This window comes from Agelaius phoeniceus, chromosome 15 (genome assembly GCF_051311805.1).
Source record: "Agelaius phoeniceus isolate bAgePho1 chromosome 15, bAgePho1.hap1, whole genome shotgun sequence".
In the NCBI taxonomy this organism is placed as follows: Eukaryota; Metazoa; Chordata; class Aves; order Passeriformes; family Icteridae; genus Agelaius; species Agelaius phoeniceus.
The window spans coordinates 17,820,114-17,826,113 of record NC_135279.1 but is presented as its reverse complement, the minus strand read 5'-3'; the positions used below and the strand labels follow the sequence as shown (position 1 = coordinate 17,826,113).

Here is a 6,000-nt window from a genome sequence, read left to right as displayed (position 1 = left end):
CAGCTTGCCATTACAACACTCTTTATCTTTTCTTTATTCTTTTTTATTCCTTTCCTTCTCTCATCCCTCTCAATCCCCTCACCACCTCCTGCCCCAGCAGTCCTGTCTTTGAAACTGACGTGAGAGGTGCAATGCTTACTTCTCGCAAATAACAAAACCACTTAAAAAATTCCCTCAAAACAAAACACAAAACCACAGAGACCAAACAAACATTTTCAAACGGAGCACAAATGGATGCATGGAGCAACACTTCCCTTCAGCAACGTTGTTACAGAAATAGAAAATCCAGTTCCAGGTGAGGCACATTATTTAGACCCCGTGTTCACTGGGACTGGCAGACAGTGGAGCTCCAGCAGGTGCTATATAAACAAGCCCCTTCCTACACACACCCAGCCCAGGATTTAGAGGAAAATGCAGCTCCCCTGCGGTGGCTACACCCACACGGCATCTCCAGGTGGCCCTGGCAGGGATTGCCCTTGTGCACACAGCCGAGGAGCAGGGCCAGGCTGTCCGGAGTGCGCAGCCGCCGGCCCCGCTCTGCTCCGCTGCACCTTGGCTCGTCCTGCCCGGGTGAGCCCGGAGCTTTTATTGACTCCACACAAACAACCTCCCCCGGTATCGCTGCGGCCACCTCGCCTCTCCCCGTCCTCTCCCATGGCTCACCCTGCGTTTTCACCCAGTGAAAAAGGACAAGAAAAACATTTTAAAAACCACCGGGAAAATGGGATTACAAAACCACAAACACTGTTACAGGAAGATTTGAGGTCAAGCAGCAGGCTTGTAACTCATTTCAGAAAATGCATTAGATTTCAAGCTGCCAATGACATGGACTGGATGGGAGGTGTGAGCTACTGTTGCTGGGTGCCTGTCTGAACACCCCCTGCATTTTAGTCTTGTTGACAGAGCCCAGTGCTGTGATTCAGAGAGAGCTGCTAATTAAGAGACAAAGTCCAATCTCAAGCTAGCTGGCTCTATTTTTACATAATTTTATGTTTTGTTTGCTGAGCCTTTTAACTCGCTCCATGAACCAACAGAGCTGGCAGCTGATCTCCTACTTTTCCCTTGACTTTTCAGTGGTGCAGTGCAGAACATGTGATTCTCTACAACTCCAGGCCTTCTACTTTTGAATCTGTAGGTTTAAAAAGGAATTTTCTTTTTAATCTGACATTTTGTCCTGAAAGGATGTGAGGCACATAGAACTGCCAAATGTGGAAGACACCACAGGAGGCCAAGACATGATATTAAAACAAGTAATGAAAGAAAGCAAGCTATTGAAGTGTAAACTCCATTTTTACTGAGAGTATGCTACAGACAGAAATGAGTAGTTTGGATCCCTGGTGCAATTGACACCAAATATTAATGGTTTGGTATAAGCAGGAAATACAATAAAGTTTAAAAAAAATCTGTTTTCCATGTCTTTCCATAGGAGAGTCAGTTTCATAATTACAGATCTCACATTCTTTAGACTAATTTCACTCACTGACAAGGCTGGGCTCTTGATCCCTATTTTCTTCCTGGATTATACAACAACAGTACTCTACTTCCTTGTCTTGGATCCCTTTCTTGTATTAAACCTGCAGGAAGGAAAAATGCAATCTAATTCCCTGCAGGACACAGTGTTCCTGCAGGAAAGGGTTGTAGGAATATGGCAAAGATGGGAAACACAGCTCTGCAAATGCCATTTCAGGATCTGGGGGAAAGTCACAGTTCTGACCATGGTGTGGTCACCTGTGCTGTGACACTGACCTTGGACCAGCCCCTCACTTGGTTACATACCTTGAAGGAATCTTTCTTGTAGCTTACTCAATCTCTCTATTTTTTTTTTGCTTACTAACAAAGGATGGAGTGTGTAGATTCAGGTATCTCAGAACTGCTGGCAAATGAGTCATGAAATGCATTCAATTTATTCAGTTGTCTTTACAATCCAAGTACAAGTGTAAGTTCTGTGGAGAGATTTGTATTAAAAACCATCTCAAAACACACCACAGAAAGTCCCATAGTAATTTGTAACAGGATAAAAAATCACTCTCTCTCACAACAGGCTCACTGAGACTTTTCAAAGAAAACTTTGAAACTAATTACCGCATAAAGACAAGTCTCTCCACCTGCACACCTGCCTCTGAAGGTGAAGGTTGGGTCCCCAAATCCTTTCTCTCTTCTTAGAGGGGTTCCTGTGGCCCTGCTTGTACCCCAGGATTTCCTCTCACCTGTAGTCTTGTTATTAGAGACATTTGGATGAAAAAAAGGCTTTTCCTAAAAGCAGCAGCTCTCAGAGGGTGAAAATATCTGGGTTTTCAAAACAAAACACCAATTCACAAACCCAGGGGGAACCCAGCTATAACTTTTCCTCCACTTCCTTCAAACCCCTGCATCCATCACCTCCCCTCTCTCCAAAGACCCTCGGTATGCTGTACTTAGGAGGACAAAGACAGATTTTAAGGTCGAATTTGTTGATTCTACCTCAAAAGCGGCATCCTAAGAGCCTGGGATGGGGGCGGCCGGTGGAGGGCTGTGAAGGGAGGCTGCCCATGAAGCGAGGGGCCGAGGGGGACAGGGAGCTGTGCCAGGCTCCTCTGCGGGGCGTGGGCGGTTTCAGGGTGCCCTGCCCGGGCTGAGGGGACCCCCCGGCCCTGGCCGGGGTGCGGGGTTCCCGCCGTGCCCGGTCCCGTCCCCGCCGTCCCTCACCTGCGGGCGGGCGGCGCCGGCAGGGCGCGGGGGCGGCGCGGCGGGCGGTGCCGGGAAGAGCGGCCGGGCCGGGCGGGGAGGCGCCGGAAGAGCCCATTTCCTCCGCGGGACGGGACAAAGCGGCGGGGCCGAGCGCAGCCAGGGCGGCCGCCACCATCCCAGCCCAGCTCCGTCCCGGTAAAGTTGCGGCTCTCGCACTTGGAAACTTTTGGGTGCCGGGCTGGGCTGTGGGGCCGGGGTGGGGGCGGAGGATGGGAGCGGAGCGGGCCGCGCCGCGCCGCGCGTGGGGAGGGAGCCGGGCCCGGCTGGGGAGGCTGAGCTGCCCCGAGCGGTGGGGCCCGCGTGGGAGCGGGGCAGGCCCGCGGTGTTCGGGGCCGCTGAGCGCGTTCTGCCGGGGGAGCAGCGCGGCCGGGCCGCTCCCGGCGAAGTTTCGGTGCGGCGGGGCGGTGTCCAGGCCCCTCCCCGCGCGGCCGGGGCCGCCCCAGCGCCGCTCCCCGGCTGCGGGCAGGGCCGGGCACGGCCGGGAGCCCCCTGGGAACCCCCTGGGAGTGCTCCGTGCCTTTAGGAACCGCGGTTCTGTCCGGGCGGCGCAGCCGGAGCCAGCCCTCCTTCAGCCCCGGCCGTGCTGCTGATCCCATACATGGACAGCCGGGAACACCCCGCGGCCCCGCCTGGCTCCGCCACGTTTTCTTACACCCACCGCTAATCCCCTCCTGTGCTGGAAGGCGAGAGCCTCTCCTTCGCTGACGGAAAGTTTCGTGCTACTTTTCCCAAACAGAAAGTAGGGAGAGCGCATCCGCTCCTGGGTTCCGTGCGGCCCCTGTGTCTGCTGCCTGTGGCCCTGGGGTCCCTGGGCAGCGTGGGTCACCCGCCTGTTATTCATTGCTCCTACCAGATCAAAACGCCTGAAATCTTTCAGGCGGAAAGTCTGCAGAAATATGTGTGTTCCAGTTAAGTTTAGTGAAGAATCAGATGCGCTCAAGGCACGGCTCCCTGCCTGTGTGCCCTTGGCTGGCCAGCCGTGCCCAGGAGCTGTCTCCTGGCGAGGGTCATCGATCGCCCTCGCCCTGCTGGGCTCCGGGCCCTGTGAGCGCGGCCTCAGCCCGGCTTTCGGAGCTGTGACCCCAGGCGTGTCTGAACTATCTGTATTGAACTAGTCTGGGAGCTCTTTGCTGCCTCTCCCCCTTTGTTTGGCTTTGTCTATTGTTTGTTTTTTTTTTTGGATGGGAATTGTCCAGAAGGTATTTTCTGGGTACTTCGGTCGCTTGTGCCCTGGTTACTGGTTTCCTGTGTTTTTCCTGCACTGGGACTGGGGAGGTGGGAGAGGCTGCACTCCTCAGTCCTGCTGGCTACACCAGGCTCTGGGGTTGTGTATTTCAGTTCCTGGGTTGGTTTGTAGGTAGGATTGTGTTAATGAAGGTGAAAGCCCAGCTCATTTTACGCTAGGTGCAGCCTTTGCTCTGTCTCGGGGCACCAAGGCCACATTAAGTGTTTTGTTGTACGTATTTCACCCTTCTGAATCGAAACATGTTGTTTAAAAGGACATACTTTGATGTTGAGTCACTGTTCATCATTTTCAAAGAAGCAGTTTCTAAAACATCAGGAAATGTTTTGACTTTTCTCAGCAGAAACAGACAAAGTTTGGTAGGTTTTGTTTTTAGAAAGGCTTTGCCCTAACCTTTTCCATAACAAACAATGTGCCTTCATTCTTTTCGGTTTTTTTCAGCCAGCTCTAATAATAGGCCTCTGCATTGGAGATTTAAAGTTTATACAAGGTGGCCGGGGGGAGCGCAGTGGGCAGAGATTAGAAATCCTGTGCTCAAATCGATGCTTTAAAATACAAATGTAAATACTTTCCTCACAATTGATTTTCAGGGTTTGAAACATCAGCATTTCTGTGCTGATATGTGTAAGGACAGACATTAATGTGCAGCTTCTACGTAGGGCTTCTGTTGGTCTGATAAATTTAACTGGAAGATGTAATAGAAGAGTAATTTGTGGTTCTTTCAGCAGCATGAATATCTTCTTTCTGCAGCTGTAAGATCCAGAAACTGATCTTGCAAAGGAATCCACATTAAGTAGAAATGTTTATGAGTTGGAAATACACTTTCGTGAGATTTCAGGCCTACCTTGAATTTACATCTGCTGGTACTGTTTGATTTCTATATGATCTTATGCAGAGAATTAGTTAAGATCGCAAAAATACTCAGTGGCCAAACCAGCCTGCTGGTCATAGGTGGGTAGTGGGGCTGCTCTGGAGTGAGGGCCCTCGTGGTGCTTCTGTTCACCACTTGCTGGGTTCTGATTTACTGGTGTCTCTCAGCTTTGCTGGACACCAAAGGCAACATGATGAATAAAAGAGGACTGAGTGTCACTTTGTTAGGACAGTACTTTATGAGACAGTCACTCAGTGTAATGATGAGTCACAGACTGGTTTGGGTTGAAAGAGACCTTAAAGCACTGGTTCCACTCTGCTGCCATGGGCAGGGACACCTTTCCTGCTCCGAGCCCTTCCACCCTGGCCTTGAATGCTTCCTGGGATGGGGCTTCCTGCTGTTGTGCCTTAACTGACATCACTCAAAAGCCTGTGCTGCTCAACTTCAGTGCTGAAAGTATGACCTTGAGGAGTGGGATCTGTTACTGCTCTGGGAATTCACCCGAACTGTTCTCCAGCTAGTCTGGAATAGCTCCATTCAGTGGCTTTATAGCTCGTGTGTTGGTTAAACAGCATTGCAGCTTTAGAGAAAGTGCAGATGTTTGATAATTACTACTTTTAACTCCATACTATTTTAATCCAGCAAATGAGATTTAAAATAGAGCTACCACAAAATGGTATGCTAGCACCCTGACTGGATGAGCTCCTCTGGAAAGACGAGCACTGAGAGTGGCCTGCTGTGTCACGAAGCAGAACTGGGTGCAGATGGATTTATGGAGGAAATTTTATGCTAGGTGCAGCCTTTGCTCCGTCTCAGGGAACCAAGGCCACATTAAGTGTTTTGTTGTACTTATTTGGTGAGGTGAAGGAGTTGCAGGAGGAATGAGGTCACTGCAACTGGAAGTGGGATTGTTCTCCTCCATTAACTGAGAGTCCTTATCTGCTAGTCAGGGTGAGAATGGGTGTAACTGTGATTTCTGGTGTGCAGAAGGTTAGTCCAGACTCTTCTGTTGGCAAATCTGATACTTGAATATGATTCATAATTCCTTGTGACTGATGGATTTAAAGAGCCAGCTACCTTTTCTCTCAATATGATTACATATTTTTGCTTGTTAATCCCAGATGTACTACAGAAAACATCTGTTAGTCCTTTAATATGT

At 50.3% G+C, this 6,000-nt stretch overlaps 1 protein-coding gene across 1 annotated transcript in view; it reads left to right on the top strand.

Moving 5' to 3' along the window:
• The first annotated feature begins 2,705 nt into the window (after nt 1-2,705).
• CTNNA1 (catenin alpha 1) overlaps nt 2,706-6,000 on the top strand; it is a 117,367-nt gene continuing 114,072 nt past the window's right edge. The window contains exon 1 of the mRNA XM_054642752.2: nt 2,706-2,862. The gene's annotated coding sequence lies outside the window, so the exon portion shown is untranslated. The remainder of the gene's footprint in view (nt 2,863-6,000) is intronic.